This window comes from Miniopterus natalensis, chromosome 18 (genome assembly GCF_054644295.1).
Source record: "Miniopterus natalensis isolate mMinNat1 chromosome 18, mMinNat1.hap1, whole genome shotgun sequence".
NCBI lineage: Eukaryota > Metazoa > Chordata > Mammalia > Chiroptera > Miniopteridae > Miniopterus > Miniopterus natalensis.
Genome location: NC_142098.1, coordinates 30,135,964 through 30,161,003, shown reverse-complemented (window position 1 = coordinate 30,161,003; position 25,040 = coordinate 30,135,964).

Genomic DNA, 25,040 nt, shown 5'->3' with positions numbered 1-25,040 from the left:
AAGCAAGTCCTAGGGCCCCACACATATTAGACTGATAAGAATCTCTTCGATCGGAGCCTAAAAATTAAAACTTTTGGAAAGTCATTTAGTTGACATGCACGTTTTCAACAGTTTAATAATCTTTGTTTTAGTGGCTTAAAAGCAGTTTCTTTTTCATTTGAGTTATACTTGTGTGGGGATATAAAGTAAGGTAAACTATTGACTCCATCGGGAAGCAGAATTAGAAGTAACCCTAGGGTTCCTGATTTATATCCAAAATAATTATCTCAAAAACATAAAATATGAGAGGGGAGAAAAGCAGAGAGCCGATGCATATGTGTAAAAATGTACGGTTTCTAAGACAATAGAAAACGCAGTGCTAGTCATCATATGATGTGGCTAGTTCAAAAGGTAATCAATCTTCAGCTCTAGTAACAGGAATCATGGACTCATCTGAATTATAACAATAATAGTTCCATATTTGTCAGAGTACGGCAGGAATGCTGGGTTAACTTTTAGGTGCTAACTTTTAAGAGGCTATTGAACAAAATGAAATGACCCAGGTTAAAAGATCATGTATTAGGAGAAATAAGCAAAAATACTCAGAGTATCTGACTTAGATGGAAAAAACAAAACAAAATGTAGTCCAACATAAAATTTAGCTTCAAGTTTTTGGAACACTGACCTGTGAGAATAACTAGAGTCTCTGGGTGGAAGGAGTAAAGAGAGGGGGCTCTTGAAAGCTGCAAGGTGATTCTTTTGCCTCAATGTAAAGATGCGTCTTGCCCTGGCCAGGTAGTTGGTCAGAGCAGCATCCGAATGCACCAAGGTTGCAGGTTCCACCCTTAGTCATTTGTGCCTATTTCCTTGTACCACTAAAAAAGCTATACTGTATATAAATTATAGAAATATTGTTTAAAATGTGGGAAAATGGTATCCACGTATCTTCACTTTAATATACACGTCCATATTTGCATAATCTCTTCTGATTTCTTCCATGAGCAGCTCTATGTTTTTAAAGAACAGTGGTATCCTGGTCCACACAGTTGCATGTCCTATTTAGCATTATAATCTGTGACTTCCGTGTGCATTTGTATTTGCCATTTTGACGGCTGAACAATAGTTCCTCATGTGATACCAAAATGAGCCACTTTTCCGCTATTGAGCACATATGTACAAAGAGTTCTGGACAACAGAAGATAAAATAGGAAGTGGAGTACCTCAGCATAGCCGAATCTTAGGGCTCAGGGACTATGTTGGCCTAATTTCTGCAGACAAGGGTGTTTTGTGAAGAATAGATTTTGAGAGGCAAAATGGGCTACTTTAGGGTTCTAAGTGTAAGAACCCTCTGCTTCCTGGATCCGTGCTCTTTTCCCATCACCAGACTGGAAAGAACTCATTCTCCACTAGAAGTACTCAGGTAGGCCCAGCCGGCGTGGCTCAGTGGTTGAGCGTCTACCTTTGAACCAGGAGTTCCTGGTTCGATTCCCGGTCAGGGCACATGCCCGGGTTGCAGGCTCGATCCCCAGTAGGGGGCGTGCAGGAGGCAGCCGATCAATGACTCTCATCATTGGCATTTCTCTTTCTGTCTCTCTTCCCTTCCTTTCTCTGAAGTCAATAAAAAGACATGTTTAAAAAAATAAGTAAAAGTACTCAGGTAGGTCACAGAGAGAACTTGCTGGGACATCACCAAAGAGATTCAGAGCATCAAAGGCAGGACATGCAGTGAAGCCATTAAGAGCCGACCCAACGTGAGGCTTATATGGAGAGACGGTTGTTTCACAGCATGGCTCCGGGGTAGTCCTAGAAGAGAGGCATGACTGCAACCAGGAAGACGCTAGCTACGTTTTTATCTTTTAATTGTGCTGAGCTGTATACATTGATTGGTATTCAAAGCTGTGAGTGCTTATGAATGTGACATTATGGAATTATAATTAGGGTATTCTAAATGTCCAATACTCATTATTTCCTCTGAGTTTTCCCAGTTTGCAAAGGTAAAACATGACAGGTAATCAGGATGGGCCACCGAGATACAATCTAAGAAAAATGAAGATGCTCTATATCTCCTAATTTGCCACGCTTCTGTGCAACCATCTCAAAGCAAACAAGTTTAATAAGAAAATTTATATTTCTAGAAAGACTTCAGAATGCAAATAATCATTGCTTAAGGTATTTTCCTGGGACTAACACCAGGTGCCTTGGTAGGTGTGGCCTTATAAATGCCAGATGGATGATTTTACATTCAACTGTCCTTTAAAAAATATATTTTTATAAAAGTCCCTAAAATTTAAGCTAATTAGATACAGTATTTCTACTTTATTTGCAGGAGATATCTACTGCCAGATTTGGTTGTCGGCTGTCTATAATTTCTCACTTAAGAGGGTAATTTATTCATGACACTAATTGATGATGATGTGATTATTAAAGCTACATGGTATGCCATTCCTTTCAGATCCTGTCTCATTTTACACTGAGCCGGGATCTGTCTTTTCCGAAGCTCTGTGCCAGGATAATTATATGGCCATATGTAAATCACCCCATCCCACCTCTCTGATTTTTGAATGAAAACCAGGAATAGAATTACCACAGATTCATAACCATTTTATACATATCATAAAAGGATTTTCAGAATTTGATATGAACTATAAGGTGAAGATTAATTTGAAATAGTAGTTTTAGGACATGCTATCAGAAATCAACTTTAATGATAAATTTGGAGAGTTTTAAACTTAAGCCAAATGAAATCTGCTGTATTATACTCTCTACAAACTTCTTTATTCTCTTTACTAACTTCTTGTTAAGACAAGACACTCTGTGACTTGTCCTTTATGACAAGATACTTGAAAGGTTGATCTGTATGAGTCAGAGTCATAATTATTAGGCAGTATAAAAAGTTAATAGATTTTCGAGCTCCTTTTTTAAATTTTTTTAAGATCTTAAAATACTACCATGAACTCTTGCACTATGGAATCTAAAATAAGGTCTCTTAAGTGTCTGACTTTAAACATCAAACTAAACTTCAAAAGGGGTATCAAAAAATGAAACCCCCATTGCCAGGTTTAATTCACTTTTCATAATGTACAGATTATCGCCCTTCTGCGCAATGTGGGAACTCTGGGAAATAAATTGCATTCTTTCACAGTTACTGAGTGATTTTGATTTTCAGCAGGAATGGCCACCCAATGTAGTGCCAGGATAAAAAATGTGGCTTTCAGCCCTGGCCGGTTTGGCTCAGTGGTTAGAGCATCGGCCGGCAGACTGAAGGCTTCTGGGTTCGATTTCAGCCAAGGGCATGTACCTCAGTTGCAGGCTCGATCCCCAGCCCGGGTCAGGGTGAATGCAAGAGGCAACCAATTGATGTGTCTCTCTCACATCAATGTTTCTCTCTTTCTCTCTCTCTCTCTCTTTTCCACTCTCTCTGAAAAGCAATGGAAAAAATATCCTTGGGTGACGATTAAAAAAAAAAAAGTGCCATCCAGGGGAGCAGCTAACTATGGGCATTACCTTTGTTTATATTGTTCAGGCCTAAAATCTAAATAGGACTCCTACATTTTCCTCACACCAATATCTAATCAGGCAGAAAACCTGGATTCATGCTTCACACCAGGTACATGCTTTCACCACCTTCACAGCTACATCCATAGTCTCTTGCCTGGAATATTTCATATCTTATTTAGTTTTGCTGGTTCCTCCCTGTCACCCTATAGTATATGCTCCTTTCAGTGGCCAGGGTGAGCACCTCTGAATCTGAATCTCATAATGTTCCTTACCTGCTCAGAAACCTCCAGTGGTTTCTTCATCCCACTCAAAATAAAATTCAAGTTCCCTACGTAGCCCACCAAATCAAGTATAATATAATCCCTAAGTACCATTCTCACCATATCCCCTTAAACTCCCTGATCTCCTACTCATCTCTAGCCATGCTCACTGTATTTCTGCTTCTGAACTTACGAAGCCCATGTCCACACCAGGGTCTTTGTGGACATGACCCTGATATCTCTGCATGAGTCCCTCCCTCCCTCCAAACAGATAACCAGTGATTGACATCTTATCCAAAGGCCTGTTTAGAGCCTTCCTTCACTTTGTCTTCACAGCATTTATCACTGCATTGGATATGTACTTAATGATATTCTCCCTCACAACCATATAAGCTCAATAAAGTTTGCCTAAAGAAGTTCGCCCCCTGCTGGATGGGTGTGGAATTAATCATGATGATCACATGTTAAGTCATGTAATGTCTGATCACTGGGGTGTACAAAGAAATTTAAATATATATATAATAAAAAGAAAAAAGTAAAAAAAGAAACTTACCCCCTAAAGACCAGAGTGCCTGTCCACAGTGCATGTGGACTTAGTGAAAAGTTGAATATGTGAATGAATAAATTTATAGGTTGTATAAATATTTAAAATAGTAACATGGATTATTTTTTTAACCCACCAGACTTCCACATCATTGTGAATGCACCTCCCCTTGATTCTTTTCTTAGTCTTAATTTGTTAAATGCCTTCTACCCAATATTTTCATATACCTACTCTAATACCTAAAAGTTCTTGAAATACCCAATGCTTCCCTCAAATATAAATACCATTTTTCAAAATGCAACTAAATTGGTAAGGGTGTAAAACACACCTCTAAGTCTCACTTGCTTACAGGGTGGGACAGAAGTCCTTCGTGAGTAAAACACATCCAGTCAATAACTTTCAAAGAAAAACAAATACATAAAGTGAGAAAAATTCATATTCATTTGTGATGAATCCCAATTTTCAGGGTGCACTCTTTAAAACTGGCACCCCAAACCTACTTCAGTTACCATAGTGACAAACGGCAATATGAGCAAAAAGGTCAGATCAACATGGGCCATGAGAATAAAGCAACACTTGCCTTCTTACATAAATCACCCTCATTACTGTCACTGTCATCACCATCATGCTCGCTAATTACACAACACAGACCTTAATGTTTATTTCTTTAGATTCATATAAAATCCCATATAACTTCTAACTAAATTGCCTCCTGGTAGATCATCACTAATCTTTTCTTCAGTGCATCTGGTGGTCACTCTCTTGGTCCCTGTCGTTGGAGACGTAGGCCATGAATCATCCTCATCATAACTATTACTTGTTCTTTGGCTCTTTGACACATTAGTGCCACTGCCTCTCACTCCGTTCACCATTTCCCACACGCTCTCCGTGTTCCCCTTGAGTGGGAACTCTCTGTGGGCTTTTTTGCTTTCTGTTTCCTCCTTGCAGAGACCAGGCCAGGCCTTGAACTCCTGGCTTAAAAACTCTCTGCCTTAGAACATGAGTGGGGGGAAGAGCAGGGTGAGGCCCAGGAACAGGAGGAGATGGAAGAACACCGAGCTTGGGAATTATCCCCGACTGCAGGCGAGGATTACCTCTGCCTTAGGGTGCAAAGCATGCCATGACAATTCCTTAACTCACCCGGGAGAGCGCAAACTGGGTCTCTGGTCTCTACATACCCAGTGCCTAGACCGGCCTCTCACAAAGAGAAAGTGACCGGCGGAAGGGTTTAGATGTATTCCCTACATGCCCACATAACGATTTTATATAATACATTTCAAAAATGCTTGATGAAAGAATAATTGTATGGCATATTGTTTCCTGAAAGAAACATCTTTAGAGAAAAATGTATTTCCTTACAGAAGACTTAATAGAATCAATAAAATAGATATTATGTCACATTTTTCAAGCATACATGCGTATTGTCCAAGGATAATAAAGTAGGTACAATAGACATAAAGCCACATAATTAAACCAGCTGAATTAATGCCATCTTCTGGAAGAGCACACATTGTTTCTCTAGCCTTTCTATCATATTTTGAAACTTAATTTTGACTGCCCTCCAGAGAACCTTTTTCTTCCTTGACCAACGAAAAGCAATCTTACTTATGGAACTTTTTTTTTTCCCATTATAAGACAGAGCCTTCAGATATCATGTTTCTGAAAGACTAGTTAATAAAGATCAGTCATCCAGGAATTTGATTGGCTGGGCCTGATTGCATTAGGTATGATATGGTAATGCAGGAGACGAAGAAAGCCCATCTTATTAGGATCAGCAATTTGAAAGCCAAGAATCGTTTGGGGATAATAGCATGCAGAATTCTTCAAGCAACTGAAGTGTACAGAAGATGTTAGAATAAACCATGGTGCTCTAAATGAAGAATTCATCCTATGGAAAAAAAAGATGAATTTATGCTAATTGCTCATCTAGAGTGGATAAAATTGCCTTCTACTTAGAAAGCAGTGACCTCATCAGGGATTGGTAAAGTTGGAAGCAGAAGAAAGCGACATACTTTTAAAGAGCAGAAAATAATAGGAAACAAATCAGTGCCTCCATGTGCAAGAATCAGATGCTAATATGAATATATTCTAATAAGTATCAGAAACGTATATAAAATAATCCTAACTAAATACCGATGGTCAAACTCATGAATTCCTTCACATATTATATTAAGCATTTTAGTTCCAATATGTGTTTTTTTGTTTCTTTGTTTGCTTTAGTAATTGTAGGTTTTCAACGGAAAACTTAAAAGCAGTGTAGCAAATACTTAACTGAATGTAGGAGTACCAAGAATGCAGGACCCCCTTTGGGATCAAATTCATAAAATCTTCTCTATGACCAAAGACCGTAAGTTTAGTACCCATGTTTTCTACTACGTAGTTTATTGTTTCAGATCTTATAATTAGGTCTTTGATCCATTTTGAATTAATTTTTGTACCTGGGGACAAACTGTAGTCTAGTTTCATTCTTTTGCATGCAGCTTTCCAATTCTCTCTCTACCATTTATTAAAGAAGCTTTCTTTACTCCATTGTATATTTTTTGGTTCATTTATCAATTTTTTTTTTTTTTTTTCCCATATATATGTGGTTTTATCTCTGGGCTGTCAATTCTGTTCCATTGGTCTGTGTGTCTGTTTTTCTGCCAATACTATGCTGTTTTATCATTGCTCTGTAGTATAATTTGAAGTCAGGTAGTGTGATATCTCCAGCTTCATTTTTTAAAAAATGTACCTTTTCAGTTCTTATTTAACTCTACTCAAAAATATATTTGTGGCCCAGCTGGGCATAGCTCAGCAGTTGAGTGTCAACCTAGGATCCAGGTGATCGGGGTTTGATTCCCGGTTGGTCAGGGCACAGGTCCTGGTTGCAGGCTAGGCAGCCAATCAATGACTCTCTCATCACTGATGTTTCTCTCTCTCCCTCTCCCTGAAATCAAGAAAGATATATTAAAATATATATAGATATGTGTGTGTGTGTGTATATATATGTGTGTGTGTGTGTGCATATATATATATGTGATATATATATATTTGTGGCCTCCCTCCCAACTTCAAAATTCTGAAAGCCAAATTCTCTGCAATGAGAGTAAATTAAAAGAGAATAAAACCGTAGTTTCCATAATAAGAATTTTTATGTTATGATATGAGAGACAGAGGGGGGAGAGAGAGAAAGAGAAGTTTCTTTGGACTTCAAACTTTGATCTATCTTTGCTGTTTGAATTATTGTAAACTTTTAGTGTGTATCACATTTATATTTTGTTTAAACACCTAAAGGACTTTCATTTTATGTGGGCTTTGCAACCACAACCCTACCTCTCCACCAACCAACTTAGAAACCATTGAAATATGGGGTCTCCAAGTTTGATACCTGTCTTAGTTGTAGATGTTCAATTTAGTAAGTCAACACACAGCTGTGTGTCCTTTAAGAAACGCCTAAACTAACTAAAAGGAGATGCTGCATAATCATATGCAGTCCACAACCGCGCCATGAAGGAACTTCTATGGTTGATTGATTGCACTCTTGCTGGGAAGCTGATCTTATCGATGGACAAAATCTAGAATAGGGGTCCCTTCTTTCAAATGGCCAGACTTAGAGAAAAAGTTTCTTCAGCAAGGAGATGAAAGCAGCAGCCTACATTCTACAAAACAGGAAAAGGGGATATGTTCTCAGATGAAAAGAGCAGAAGAAAGGCTTCAGGTTTCATTGGATGTGACACCACTGGAAAGGTCTTTGTAAACTCAAACAAAGGCAAACAAAGCTAACGATTCAGTGGACACAACCTTTGCTTTTGAAGTCTGACATTTGGAAAGGAGGGAAAAGAATGGCAGGCTGCTTCTGTACTTGGCAATAAAAACAGGTTTGAATGAGAAAAGGAAAACACCTATGCAAAGTTGATTTCCTTTAGAGACTGGCTTTGGGATGCACATGAAATCTGCGCATACCATCGACTTCGATAACTAAAGACAGTAACCCAGACCATGAGAGAACTGCTGCAGTTAGCCAGGCTTGCTAAGCATGTCACAAAATCATGCAGCCAGTGGTTGAAAGCTGATACCAGAACTATGGGATGCATTATTTGCAGCTGTTCTTGTGCATGTGTCTGTTGTACTAGCTTTGCAAGCTTACTGTTTAGTAAACCAAATACACTTTGTATCTGAGGAGTAAATTCAGTCTTTCTCAGGATAAGAGGGAGAAAAGAGTACTTGCTGGTTTAGGACACCCTGAGGTAAATCCTAGTAAAGTTCAATTATCCAAGTCTGCTTCTCATAATGCTAGTGCCATGTGTGACACCCACACGAGTGATGTGATAATCTGATATTTATCTTTGAGCAATGCGGCCTATTTTATTTTCCTCAGAGCTTCGCAATGTTGAAGAACACGTGAAAACCTCCGAGAACTCCTGCGTCAAGAAAAGTTGTTGAAGGTTGTTTTTCTTTCTTTCTTTTTATACTTCCCCTCTCCTGCTTATAAACATTTATAAACATAGAAACAACATCTGGGATACTTTTTAGGGACATAAGTAAAAAAAAACAGCCAAAACTGAAATAGATATAAATCTAGATGCAATGCACTTCGTTTGACTACAGCATCCAAGACTCCAGAGCCCACAGAGGAGAAGCCAGGTAAACATCTGGTAATGACAGGCTTGTACCTCCACCCACTCGAGGAGAGGCATCCAAATAAGCATATTTCTTGACAATTCTGGAGGAGCTAATGAGGAATCTGAGTATTTAATATGATCCTTCAGAAAATGCAAATAGGAAATTCCCTTTATAGGGCAAAATAAATGTCTTCTAAATCTTCTCCATTCATCTATTTCTGCAAATCTAATTCATGGACCAAGACAGCTGTCCTTTATCTAGTTATCACCACCCGTCACACCCCATCCCTTCCTGCTTTGGAGGATCACATGCCCCTGAAACCTTAGTGCGCACTCACCCCACTAGCCTTCCCCACATTTCCTACACACACTCCTTTCTATTCTCTCCCTGTAACTAGACATCAACCTATTTTTGGCAGTCATTTACTGGCTGTTTTACCCACTTTCACTTGTCCCCATTTCCACTAATATAGGCAAGTGACAGTTCTAGAGCCATATTGCTGTGCGAGGAAAGGCAGTAAAACAGGTAAGAACGGGGAGAAGCTGTAACAAATTAGACACTTTCCCCCAATCCATGCAAAGTCCAAACTCTTTTTAACACTTTCTGAATTATGACTTATGCTGGTGTTTCAATTAGTGTCAGAATGCAAACTCTTTTTTTAAAAAAAAAATATATAGTTGTAAAAGAGGAATGAAAATAATTAAAATAACTAGTGCTATAAGTCACACTGTGAAAGATAAAACTCTCTGAAATAAGGAAGCGTGCATTTTAGCAAAGGAAACAAGGGCAAACAGATTGCATCGAATAACTTAGATCCAACCCACCCTGATGGATTTGGTCCTGAGTACACATTTCTCCAACAAAGGACCCCATGCTGGTGGTCCTGAGTTTCAAATCATTGGCCACCCTGATCTCTGATCGATTTAATTCTCCAACACTGGTTGAAAGTCAAGAGCTAATGAGGAAGAGGTTGCTTTTATTGGATATTGTGAATTTCCTCTGAATTCTTTTATAATAAATCCATATTTAGCCCAGGGTGAAATATCTTTTGAATTTTATCTGATTGTGATGTTTTTAACTTTCAGAAGTAAAACAGTCTTGTTCCCAATGCTGTGGAAAGTGTGTAGATCCCTTTTATCTGGTCATGGGTTCACACAATGATGTATTTTTCTAATTTATAAAAAACACATTGAGTGTGTGTTTGCGTGTACATGAGCTTGCCAATCTTTTTTTTTCTTTATACATATGTTTGTTGACATTTCCTGTGCTGCTTGATTTCATGGCAGCTCCCATGGATGTGAGCCTGTGCTTTGTGTGGCTGTGGAAAAAAAAATCTGTTCATGGACATGGACTGGCTTCCAGATTTATGCTCTTTCCTGTCACTTATAACCTAGATAATATAAACAATTCAGAATCACCAATAAAATACGTTAAATTTCACATGTTAAAATAGACCTTAATCCTTCTTAAACTTGGACCATTCTCTGAATATATATATTTTTTGCCAAACTTTTTTCTCTAATGTATGTGTTGAAACACATGCATTTTTTATCATTTAAAATTCCACTAAACCTTGACCTTCAATACTTGCATAACATTAACCTTTGAATAGCAAATTGCAGAGAAATCTGGAAGAACGGAACAGTAATATTCACTGAAAAGTACGACTTATGTAGTATACAGCATATCTTGGAAGAACAAAAATTGCTAAAAGCTACATATTTAATTATGCATGACCTGAATACTTTTGGAACAAATTTAATGCGTTCAAATAAGTACTGCTTCAAAGAGTTCTTTGGAACAGAAACATAAACTGACATCCCCTTTTGTGACTTATTTTCTTACTCAGTACAACTTTCCTTCTAAAAGGGGACTGGAAAGAGATCCTCTTAGTAGGTCACCTTATTAGAAAAAAATTCAAATGAACAACAACTTCATTGCACAAATTAAGCTGCCTCCTCTCTTGGGCATTACTCAGTGCTTGCTTTAATATTTTCCTAACATTTTAAGAGTTTTTCCAATTAAATATTAATAGTTTTCTAAAAGAGAAAAAGGAGATTTATTATCCTTAAGAGATGGTAGAATGGAGGAACAGTGATCTGTGTCAGCAATTAGCATGAGGAACTAAAGAGAAAGGTTGATTAAGGAAAACATGCTCAGCCTACTTTCTCTCATACACCAAAAAGTCACACCAGGACTCTGATATAATTAATTCCTCGGTATCTCCCAGGTATACAGGAGTTATACATGCTATTCAACTACTGTTTGTTTTTCTCCTCAATCTGTCTCTTTATTACAAAAGGGTCTCAGCCAAAACTATAGAAGAATAGAGGGTAAATTATCCCTCCCCCCAACACCTTGAAATTGAACTTGAGATGTAACAGGAACAGAGAAAATTAAGACCAACCAATTCTTGGATTAGGAAATTAACTTATTTTAAGGCTAAAGAGGTTAGATTTAATTATTACCTACTTCATATTCAACTTGGTTCAGGAGATGACATAGGAGATGAACATGCAGAAAAGACTGGCACTGTCTGGTGTGGAAAAAAACAGAGTAGCACTAGATGAAGTGAGAGACTATTTCCAATGTTCAGACACTATTCTGAGGGTACTTTATAAGGAGTATATATTTCTGACAATATTAGTCTCCAAAGCCTCCTTTTTCAATTTAATTATGAACAAACTTATCTCAGATAAATTATTTAATCCAGGTTACCCAACTTGTGCAACTGGAATGGAGGTAAGTCACAAAGAGAGGAGATTAACACTAAGGTTTCTCTGATGCCAACACTATAATGTTCCCCTCTCCACCAGGCTAAAGCAGTAAGAAAAAAATTAACAAGACAAAATCTTTTTTTAAATATATATATATATACATATATATATATTTAAATGTATATATATATGTATATATAGCTTTATTGATTTCAGAGAGAGGAAGGGAGAGGGAGAGAGAGAGAAACATCAATGATGAGAGAGTCATTGATCGGCTGCCTCCTGCCCGCCCCCAACTGTGGATGGAGCCCGCAACCCGGGCCTGTGCCCTGCCCAGGAATCGAACTGTGATCTCCTGGATCCTAGGTCGATGCTCAACTGCTGAGCCACACCGGCCAGCTTGAGAGAAAACCTTAATCTCTGTCTCTGTCTCTTTCTGTCTCTGTCTTTGATTCTGTCTCTCACTAATCTTCACTGTAACTCTCACTCCTTTTGAATATAGATGACATAGGTAAATACAGATATCCTAGATGGAGGCATTGTCAGCCATATGTTTTTCTATTTATTGCTCAATACATTCATGGGTGTAAACGTGACATACCTATTACATTGAATTTGAGAGTTCTATGTTATTAACACCTACAGATTTTGAGCAAACCTCCAGGATACACTTTTTCAACATTTTCAGGACATCACATTCCCCTTCAATCTCAAAACAAACATGTCGGCAAGCAAAACCAAGAAATATTACTTAAGTGTTTCGAAGACACATAGATGTAAACATTAATAAATACTGATCTTGACTTTCCTTGAAACCTAAGTCTCTCATTCCATTGCCTTGAGGTGAACATAAATTCTATAATTTAGCGAAGTAGTGCTACACTAGCAAGAAATCAATATTTGTGGGGGGTTTTGGTTTTGATTTTTCCCTGTATGTTAAGAATGTTTTGTTGGATGTTGGCTAAAATCAGTATTGTTCTTGGTCAATGGAACAGATTATTCCAGATTTAAAGCAGCATGAGTGAAAGGTAGGGTCAGCACATCTGTAGATCTAAGTCAACATCCTGCTTCTGAGATTGAGTAAGTCACCTTCTCCCAGCCTCATCCCTTCTTCTAGTTAAGTTCAGATAATATCTACTCCACTGAGGTGTTCTGAGAACTTAAGTAAAAGTTATGATTTCTGCTTGGCTGGCATGGCTCCGTGGTTGAGAGACCATGGCTCCAGTCTGGGTCAGGGCACGGGCCCGGGTTGCGGGCTCGATCCCCAGCAGGGGGCGGGCAGGAGGCAACCGATCAATGACTCTCTCTCATCATTGATGTTTCTGTCTCTTTCCCTGTCCCTTCCTCTCTCTGAAGTTAAAAAAATAATAATAATTAAATTATGATTTCTGATAGGAGAAAAAGTTAGTGAATATTTGCTCTCCACCATGGAAATGCTGTATATAAAGTATAAAATTCCTAAAATTATCTATTAATCTCTGAAATTTTCTCAAAATGTTCTCAAAGGCGCACAGGTTTGCTGCACATTGTTTTTATTTCTTTCTCTAATTTCACTATACTCAGATAAACTGCATACACATATCCTATATCCTGTGAATGACCATCGTGCAATTGATTGCTCTCTCCAGAATTCAGTATCAATATTTGCATTTGCATTTATGATCAGATAAGATTCATATCAAACAGTAGTATTTGGTTAATGCGCAAAGAGCAGAAGTGAACTTAATGCATAGGTGATGCAACTGTGCCAGGTAAAGCTATAACCAGAGAGCATAGCGAGCTGAACCAAAGATGCTTCTTCAGCAATGCAAAAAACAGAATTTCAAGAAACACTAAAGTCTTGGCATGACACACACAGTAATATATACTATGCAAATTTAAAAGAACATCATTCTTAGCAGTCTTAGGTGCTATGGTCACATTCTGAGGAATAATTAATTCCACAAATTATAATTCCATAAATATATTTTTTTTCACTTTGAATTCTGCCATACACATGGAGATTGTTTTTTGTTGTTTTAGTATTTTATGTGTGATTTTTTGCTTTTGTAATTTATACAAACTAAAAGTTGAAGTCGTCTATAACTAATATACCTGAGTTGCATACCTTAATCATATGGAAATAATGACTGACCATGATTTCTCTTTGCCTTTGAAAAAGGTCTATCATTTGAGAAATATTATTGCACTGGAAAAAGAGCTACTGTTCTGAAACTCAGACTCCACGATGAAGTGTGAACCTCTCCAGTTTCAGCATCAGCTTAACCTCACTGAACTTAATTTGCTTCCAGATAAAACAGGGATAATTAAATTCATCCCACCTCCTTTACAAGGTGTTTGAGAAAATTAAATGAAATCAAAGATGTTAGAGTGTCTTGTAATCTGCAAAGCACCGCATTCATAGAAGGGATTATTCATGTCATCAGTATTAATAAACACTCCTTCTATCAGAGCGTCGCGTGAGGCACCTTCAAAGGGAACTGTCTAATGCCCTAGGATGCCAGTCAATTACCAAACCTAGTGCTCCCATTCATGATTTGGGTGGTATATTTTGCACAAAACCTACATATTCTTGCCACAAACAGAATTCTGTGTTTTAGGTCTCTGCACAAAACTGCAGTTTGAGATGAAAATGTAGGTTGGAGTGTTGCATTACAGGGGCCTGGTTGTAGACAAAAGGACTGGGCTCTGCTGGGGACCTTGAGAGAATTGCCTAATTCCTCTCTGATTTTTAATTATATTACATGTATGGTATAGCCTGCCCCTTAAGCAACTGGTACAGAGCCAATGAAAAAATACTGTCTGCTCAATCTGTAATATAAAATATCTCTAATTTATATGCTCTAAGAGAACGTAGAGAATGTCTATTATAATAAATGAAAAGCTAGATATATAAACAGCTTTTATAGAAAGTGACAGTATATACTTAATATTTTATTTATATTTCTGTATACCTGTATTCTAAAGAATTTCTGGCAATTACATAAAAATGTACAATAGGATAAAATTCAAATGAAAGCAGAAATAGAAAATCAAGTTCAAAGAAAAACTAAGTAAGGCACATTTTATCATATGTAGTATTTCCCAGTTGCTTCAAATATATCATTAACAAGTTAACATCTGAATAATGAGCTGACCAGTTAATGTGTGATGATGTAACCACTGGTGGGTATTTAACTTTAATGAATTTTATATGATAAATGAGAATACGTCACGTGTATGTGTGTTTATAGGTCCCTTTACTGCCTATCATTGACCAAAAATATATAAATTATGTTTAAAGCTTTTTTGAAATAACCTTCACAATTCTTTCCAAAAGGGTTTATGTATGTAGTAATTTATTCAAATAACAATTAATCATTAATTACTATTTACCTCTACTCACTATTTCAACGGCTCAACCTATTTACAATGCCATCCATAGCATAGGTATTTGCTGGTTTTTATACTTCCTAGTTTGTATTAGAGATTCATTAAATTCATTAAAAATTCATGAACACTCAGGTGGAAGGAAGAAGGGTGACCGGCTGAGCTGCCCTTCTTGCTGACTGTTTTTCCCACGGAAATCTGAACAACATAAAAAAGAGAAAGGGGCCAGTGCTTTGGGAGGGACAGCATCAGACTGACAGGAGAGCAGAATTCCCTGATTCTGTTGCTGAAAAACAGAGTAATATCAGGCAGGCCCATAGACCTGGCCGGGCCAAGTGCTGTGTATAGCATGAGAAGGCTGGGCTTTTGAACAAATGATCTCTAAAATACACTCTATTCTAGAACAATATTTAGAAAAAAAAGTCTACTACATTTAATTTAAAAAAAAATAAAATATGCAGCTCTCCATATTTATATCTATGTTATGACACACTAGTGGAAGTCATGAGATTTCTGTAAACATTTAAAATGTCAGTATTTTGTCAAAAGCTATTTTTAAAACGTAATAATCCAGATGTTCACTCTTTATAGAGCTGGGGGCCTTCCTTCTCCATAGCAGTGAAACATTTCAATGTCATTGGAACTAAATATTTAGGCTGAAGAATGAGCCCTTTGGTTCTATCTTTTACACATTAGTTTTAATATCTAATATTTAGCTGACTTGGCTTAGAGATTTCAAGTTCAGTATGTCTGTTTATTTAATATTTTCAAATGGTCCTTTAAAAAAATTGACTGATAGTGGCATTTTACAAAACATTTTTTGAGGGAAATATGATGCATATGTTAGTAAGTAATAATTCTCATGCCTCTAGGCCCCATTTAACTTCCATCACAAGCTCTCAGAGGTCCACGCTGGTCAAGTTACCAATGACCTTGAAACGAGAAAGAGATTTCTATGTCAGCCATTTTCAACCCTTTTCGTCTCATGGCACATAAACTAATTGCTAAAATTCTGCAACACATCAAAATACATTTCTTTTACTGATCTGACAGAAAAATAGGTGTAATTTTGATTCACTCACACCAGACAACTATTGTGTTGGCTGTTTTCATTTTTTTATTTGACTATCTCAGGGAAAAGAGGTCAGGGCCCCTTACTAAATAGTCAGGTACTGTGTGTTTTAAACATTCTTGCGGCGCCCCGGCTGAACACCACTGTTCTACGTGAATGTGGACAGAATGTGAATTAGACGATATTAAGTTACAGGGAGACCTGGGCAAGGGCACAATGCCAACTAGATGCTTAGGATGGATATAGATGTGACTGTATTTTTAGGGAGGATTTTCAACATTATGTGTTTAAAGCAATCTTAGTTTTTTTGTTTTGTTTTGTTTTTTAACTTAGTAACAAAACAAAAAAAGTGTCCATTGCATGTTGTCTCATGCCTCAATTATAATATTCCTTTTACTGCAATGTAATCATTTGTGCCAATGTCTGTTCCTCCAGTAGGTTTCTGTTTGTTTGTTTGTTTGTTTTAAATATGTTTTTATTGATTTCAGAGAGAAGAAGCGAGAGGGAGAGAGAGAGAGAGACATCAATGATGAGAGTCATTGACTGGCTGCCTCCTGCACGCCTCGAGCTGGGGCTCGAGCCCGCACCCGGGCATGTGCCCCGACTTGGAGTCAAACCATGACCGCCTGGTTCGTAGGCCGATGCTCAACCACTGAGGCAGGCTGGCAGGGCCCTCCAGTAGGTTTTCAATTCATGCTCAGATTTGAATTTCAGGTCTTAAAATATGCCTCCTAATAAGTAAATGTCTGAAAGCTGCTTCTAAGTCTCTGTACTCATCTTAAAAGTCACCATCTCAAGGAAGACTTCTCTGATTTCCCTAGGGTAAGCCAGGCCATTTTATCATATCTACTTACAGCCCCAGATGCTTTCCTTTTATTTAGTACTTTGTAATTACAAAGTTATTTATGTGCTTTCCTCCTCTAGGCTGCAAGCTCCAGGGACACAGGAAATTTATCAGGTGGGCGTTCAATGTTGAATTTCCTGAACTCAGCCTTGACACCGACCCATAGTAGGTATACATGAAAGAGTTCTTAAAAGAATAAAAAAACAAATGCATCAATAGCACGGAAATCAGTTTATCATCCCCACACGTAATAGATGTAGTTTAAAATTACAGCATTGCGCTCAGCCAGATGTGCTTATAAACCTCCCGGTGTCCCAAACCCATCCCTGGGGATTCTATCTGCTCCCTCCTCCTGGGGGAATGTTGGCGTTTATCTGTAATACATTTGAGACCAGAGGGCAAGGCTACAGGAGCTGATCTTCCTCTTGCTCCTTTTATTTACTTATTTGTTTTCTTCCACTGGAAATAAAATAAAGGGCTTCTGTCACTCTTGAGCACACAACATAGTAACTCAAACACACAGCTGCTAGGTTAAGATCCCTAGTCGTCGATATAGGACAATGCAGCTCATGACGGCAGTAGCTACGTACAGGTGATACATCCACACTAGCATCTCATTAAGCCTAAAGAAAACACATTTTAACCTAGCCCTTTTTGTCACTGAATGTTAAATACAATGGCTGCTTCAAATGAGAGTAATTCACTGCTGGGATCTATCATCTATCTACCTATCTACCTGTCTCTATCTATCTACCTACCTATGTCTGTCTACCTGTCTGTCTGTCTGCATCTATCTCATAGCTTAAATCTTTATGAAGAAAACAAATTCTTCCATTTGAGGGAATTTACAATAATAAAACGAGGAACATCATTATAAATGATTATTTTATGCCAAACGACAATGCACCATTTGGGTGAAGGTGAGTGCGTGTTAGATGAAACTTTATATCCCTGTTAAAATTTACCCCCATCTAAGTCTGATTAACATATTTTTAAAAGTGACCCCCAAGGCCATCTCACTAATAATTCTTGATCTAATAGATCTTTTTTGAGAGTTCCCTTGAAAAGAACAAAGCATGTCAGATAAATTAAATAAAAGGAACAGATGCAGATTAAGAGTGATATACATTCTGAGCCTGAACGTTTAATTTCACTAAATATTATTTTCCATCTTCATGATCACATTATATTGAAATGTTGGAACTCCAATTTCCTCTACCATTTCATTTAATAAAACCTTTGTTTCCTCTGAGCTCTTAAGGAGAAGTTAGCTTTCAATCACACTGGCTTCACTCTTTGCAATTTACATATGTTGAAGAAATAAAAGCCTTTTCAAGAGTCACCAAGGGGCCTGGGAGGCCTCCAAGGAGTGTTAAGACCTTGAATTTAATGGGAGCTGCCTTGAACACAAAACACAAATCTTCCCCGTGGAATACTAATGGCTTTTGTGTACAGTTACATTTTCTTGTGACTTTTTTTTAAGTCTAGGAGCAGCCCCATGTATAAAACAGCCTTTGTGCTGGTGATTGGGAAACACAACTCCAGCTTTGAGGCAAAAAAGGGCAGCTTTCCATAGGTTATCACCACATAGTGAAATTTACACTGGAATGATCAGGAAAGCTTTGAAAGTATAAAAAGCAATAATATTGAAACTGAAGTTCATGAATTGTGCATCACAGGTCTTGAGAATCCAATTTTTATGAAAATTTATTCAAAAGGGTATTTTAAATATCTAAAATAAAGTTCTGAGTTTGGTCTTTGATATCTAGCAGTGGATTTATTCAAAGTTGTCTTTTTTCTCAGTCATATTTTCACTTTGTTTTTTAAAACATATGCCTGGTTTTAAACGTCAACAGGATTCATAGGAGGGTTCAAAAAGTTCAAGGGATGCTGATTTCCTAAAATGACCTCTATCCTGCCCTCATAATAGAGATTTTTTATATAATGTGCTTGTCATTAAATGATCCAGAAAGATGACAGAAAGCCAATAATGTGCTATGAAATTCTTAGTGATGTTTTCCTTGGAGTCCCTTGGGAGTTTAGGAAAACCCGGAAACTCATAAAAGTAGCAATGAAGAATGCATAGTGGAGTAAACAAGCCCTTAAATCTTTGTTCTCAAATCTGGCTGTATGATTATATTGTTTCAATAGTTAAAAACACACACCAAAAAAACCAAAAACAAAAACAGAGATGCCTGGGACCGGCCTAGATAAATGAAATCAGAGTCTCTCAGGTTGCATGGTCCAATACTGTAGCCACCAGCCACATGAAGCTACTAGGCACTTAAAAGGGTGGCTAGTCAAGTTGAGATGTGCTATGAGTGCAAAATACACATTGAAATTCAAATATCTACTGTGAAGCCAACAAATACACTGATAAGGATTTTCTCTTTGACCAGAGTTGAGAGAGACTCCTCTAGGGTCTCTTTTCAAATAGGCATCATATGTGGTCCCTTCTTTGGCCTGCCAACTCCAGTTTTAATAAAATCCTTCTAAGTTTGTTTTGCTAGAATTAGCTCCACCCTTGATATCTAATGAAGTTCCTCATCTGTCACCACTGACGAGAATCCTGTTAGGCCAATTTAGCAGGAACTGCCCCCCATCTTGATGGCAGCCCTTGTTAATGTTCCATCCACTGACCCATTCTTGGTCATCAATTCCAGGTGTCCTCCTTGCATTTAGAGCTGAACTCAGTCTCTCTCCCCTATTGCAACAGTGTGGAATAGGTCTGTTTTGCCATACTTCACAACTGCCCAGTGAGCAATTTATCTATAACAATATGAAAGAATATAAAAAATATCAATACTTTTAATATGAACTGCATGTTGAAATATTTGGAATGTATATATATTTATATTAAATATGTTATTAAAAACTAATTGACCTGTTTCTTTTTACTTTTTTTCCTAAGGTGACCATAATACCACAATACTATCCTCACATACTTACAATGCTATCTTAAGTTTTTAAAATAAAAGTCTGTGTGATAGTATATCCTTGAAAGCTGAACACAGAAATAGTTAATATGCCTGGATTTCACACCCCTCCTCCACCACACATTTTATGCTCTCAGTACTCAAAATGTTGCAGAAGTATTGAGAACAGAAACAAGATTATGCAAAATAAATGATAATACTCATTTGTAGAATATCATTATAAGAATACCTTGAGATGTCGACTGTCTTTAAAATACATTTTCGGCTGCAGTATATTTAGTTAGAACCAAAATTCATAATGTTGAAGAGATTGAAGGGCTTGTTGTTTGTTTTTAAATATAGTTCTTTGCTTTTGTTCTCAGCTATCCCTATGCAGTGTCTCTAGATGTCCCTGTTTGCAGGTTCAGTTATTGGAATGAATAGTACAAGCATGAGACCATGTGCTGAGATTGAAAGTGCATTAGATTTGGCAACAGAGAGTCATAATTTGTTGACTCCTAAGTGACCTTGGGCATGTAACTCAACCTCTATGCACTGGAATTTTTTTTGCATCTGGGAAATAAAGAAATATATGTTACTTTTCTAGGAATTTGTAGGAATTAAGTTAGGCTTGTATAAAATAACTGAACATGCTGCCAACGTCAGAGTAGATATTTAATGAAATTAGAAGTTCCATTTGCCTTTCCTTTTCTTCTATCCCTATGAGAAAGGATGCACTTTAACAGATCCACAAACCACTCACACAAATGCACACCTGTGTGCGCGCACACACACACACACACACACACACTCACACTTCAGTCAAGTAGAAATTACTCTGATAACCAACATGGTACCAACATGACCAGTACTGCCCTATGATATTGCCAGGGGACAATTCCAACCCCCACCATATGATATAAAGCCCTCAGACCTTTCCATAAGCCATCTCCTCACTCTGCACACAAGCAATCCATGTCCTGAGCTCCCAAATGAAAACCAAATCATCCCACTCTTGCCTGTGTGCCTTGCCTGGCTCTACCAGATCTGGCCTAATAAAATGTGGCCCCTTGTCCTGACAAAACTGCCCATGGCAGAGAATTTTCACCTATGATCATTCAGATTTTTCTAAAACCTACGTTTTCCAGTGTATCTCCTTTCTTCTTTGTGCCTAAATTCCGTCTGTGTTCATATCAACCAACTTATGTAAAATGTTTCCCTAAATATTTTTATTCATCAAGTCTCAATGGACTTAATGAAGCAGAACATTCTTTGGAAACTAGGACTCAGAACAGGGAGCCCATCAGCCTAGAAAATCAGGGAATATTCTCCCATCCCTCTCCTTACAGCCTAATGCCAGAACTACCCTTATTACCAACAATCTGCTATGGAAGGTATGTAATAGAGACTACTAATTGCCTGTGAAAATGCACACCTTTCACAGATAAAGAATTTTAGCTAGGCCTATGCACATTAGTTCTCAGACTCCTTTCTGAAATTTAAGCTAACCACTTTGCTGGCTGGTGGTTCTGATGGGATCACCTGAGGTCAGTGCTGTGGCTACAGTTATCTGGAGATTCCATTTGTCTGAGTGATCCAAGTAGAGCTTAATCACATGTCTGGCTGTTGGTACTTGCAGTTGCCTGAGTCACAAGTCTCTCTGTTGGCCCTGTTCATGTGCTCTCCACTATCCAACAGTCCATCCCATGTTGCCCCACTTAATCATGGGTTACCCCAAGAACTTCTCCAACACTGGAGCTTAAAACCATGGCCTTGCTTCTAAATGAACAAAAAAAAAATTAAAAGTATATTCATAATGGCTTTTAGGATAGTGAGAAAGACTTGGTTCCTTTCTGCTAGTGGTCAGCACTGAACAGGAAACCACCAGACAGGATGAATGTGTTTCTAAGTCCCTCAGTAAGACACAAGCTCATCACTTTTTCCATGCTTCCCTCCCCACCCCCCCAGACATTTCTCCCTCCTTAATGGATTACTTTGACTGGGTTTAATGTATTTGGCCTCTGGAGGTGATGTAGAAGCTGCTAACAATGTGCGAGGAAGGAGGAGTTCCTCTTTTTCCCCATTTTCCACCCTTCTAGGAGCAGCCTTAAGACTGTTCCCCAAACTACTCAAAATACTAATAACATTCCAGTGAAGTTGACTCAGTAACCACAGGTAATTGTCCCCCAGGGGAAAATAACTAAAGTTTTATGGACTATTCAAATGTTCTCTCTTAACTCTCCTCCTTTAGGTATCCTATAAAACTTACAAATTGCGATTGTTTTGCCCACACAGTACATGCAACTAAGTGTAGGAAAAAAAGGGTAAAATTCACTTAATCAATATTTTTGTTAAGGTTTTAGTGGTAGCACGGTGGCTCTGCATCTGCCATTAGGTGAGCTTATAGCGCAAGTCATGCTTTCTTTTTTATTTTAATTTTCATAGATATTAGTGGTTTATATCAAGACCAAGGCTTAAACCTCATGTCTCTTTTCCCTCATTATAGAAATAATTTTATTGGCCTTTCATTTTTGTTATAAAACACTGAAATTTTGTGAGGTCATTTGGGAGGGAAAAAAAAATTCTTATTCTGATTCCGTGAATTGGAGTGTGTCTATTTTATTTATTTATTTTTCGGTTACAGGCTCTAAATACTAACTATGATCATCAGCATGAGTAATGTCTAAATATGCATTTTGTAATTAATTTATATGTTGCCAGACAAGAATGCCCTCAAAGGACGCTACGCATAGCCCGAGAATAGTTTGCAAGGCATGATTCAACATAGAGCCTATGATATAGACACTGTATTTGGAAAAAGTTGATCAAGTGAGATGGTGACCATTTAAACAGGAAACTATTTTAACCATGAAAATGTATCCAAGAAATTGTAGTAGTAACTCTTACAGAAATATTTTTCTTTTAGCAGATAATGTTGACCTATTACTCTCTGTAAACAGGCAACAAAAATGAAGCTTGCAAAAAAAAAAAAAGGGGCTCTCAGATTTAAAAACCCTCACCATGTGTCTCCCCATCCAATGGACATGTGCAAGCATGTTCATGCATATCCATCCATTAATCTTAAAAGTTGTAATATTTTTACAGGCAACTTTAACTATTTAACTGTGATGTGTTTTGCACTTGGAAGTTGGAATGTAATTGTCTTGGTGATCTTATTCTAGGAGGAGAAATAAAGTCAGTTAGGACATTGACAGTGAGGGTTTGGAGGTTTCAAAAGGCAAGGTGGAGCTTAGTTTCACCAGATAGTGCACAGCACTGAACCTTTATGAATAGACTAGAAGTCAAATCTATTAATCCTGGGACAATGACTTCCCTCGAGAACATTTTTAAAACCAGTTCAAGTGGTCACAGATTATCTCATTTCATAGTGAATTTAGTGAGCATAAGAATTAGGAATATTAGATTGTGCATGAGTAAAATAAATGCTATCATTAGCAGGCAGCATTTGGGGGGATGCGTAGGAAAAGTGCTGCAAATTACATGTATCTTCTTATTTAATCATATCAGTGTCACAATGTTTTGCATGCATATATTAATCATGTATGTATATTATGTATACATTATTGCATGTATATAATCAATTAATCAATAATATTTAATGCCAATTACTTGAAAACTGTATTATGTAATAATGCTTGCTTTATTAAAAGGGACTTCCCCCCTTAATCCATTGCCAATATTTTAAGAATTTGTTTACTATTAGATGCCATGTGAGAGAGGAAGAGAGAGGGAGAGAGAAATAGAAACATCAATGATGAGAGAGTCATTGATTGGCTGCCTCCTGCACGCCCCCTACTGGGGATCAACCAGCCACCTGGGCATGGGCCCCAATAGGCAATTGAACTGTGACCTCCTGGTTCACAGGTCAACGATGCTCAACTGCTGAGCCACACTGGCGGGGTGCAACATCACTTTAAATAAAAGTGAATAGCACACATTTCTAGAATTGTTTCCTGACAATTGTTTTCTTTTAAAAATAATTCCACGCTATACATTTTTGGCCCACGCAAGGCTAGTCTATCATGGGAATAATACTTGTGTGAGACATTTCTACGGTTAAGCATTACCTACTGTTCTCAAATAATTGATTAAAATAGTAGCCGCTACCAGAAATCCCTGCATGCTATCCAAGTTTCTGGCTTATTCCAGGAGATGCTTTCATTTTTAAATACTTATTTGGAAGGAACGTGGACAATAAAGTGTAACAGTAGATTATTTTGAAGTCATAAAGGTATTTATAAATTATTCTTATATCCACGGACATTTCAGGCAGGCATAAATCAGCTTATTTTATCTACTGGATGAATAATTCTGTTGCCAAAAACTCATATGATGATATAATTTTCACACAGTGATACATTTAAAGAAATGGTGCGGACTGAAAATTTTATAAATGAAAGTAGTAGTTTCTGAATCTATATGCATCATAAATAATTATGTGTTTAAAGGTCTGACAATCTATAGGGCGAAAAATGTCACACCCGTATGTCCTAGAGAAGGTGGGTCTTGTTCTTACCCATTGAAGTGTTAACCCCTACACTTCCAAGAAATCATTTTAAATGGAGTCTTTGGCCTTGTGTGATCATTGAGAATATTGAATTGCATACTTTAAATGGGAGAATTGTATACTATGTAAATTACATCTCAATCAAGCTGTATAATATAAAAGTTAAAAATAATTTACATGTTAGCCAGCTAATAAAGCAAGATAGACATTGATTAAACTATGGCAACCCTGAGGAAAACAAAAAAGTTAAGAATTTCAATTTAAAAGACCATGGGAATTATTACTTAGGGTAGTTACAAGTCTAATCCCCCACCCCAGAGTTATTTTCAAACTCAGATTTAATCCAAAGTCACTTTGGTCTTCATTACATGTTTCTAATGCCTCCGTTTTATTTTAAGCTTAATCCCTCAGAAACAGCTTTATGCATCCACAAGCATACTGCAACAAACCACAAAACCAGAGGTAATTTGAATGGCTAAAAATAGAGAAATGGGTAAATAAATCAAGGTGCATCTACTCTAAAGACAGCTATAAGGTAATTTAAAAATTATTACTATCATGACACACAGGACAGAAATAGCCTGACATTCTTTCAGAAAATAGAGTCAAAAATGATATATCCACTCTTATTTTAACTAAGTAAGGGTTTAGTAGGTATAATAGCTACTGTCAATTAAGTGCCAGGTTTGTGTTTGTGGATGCACTAGAACAT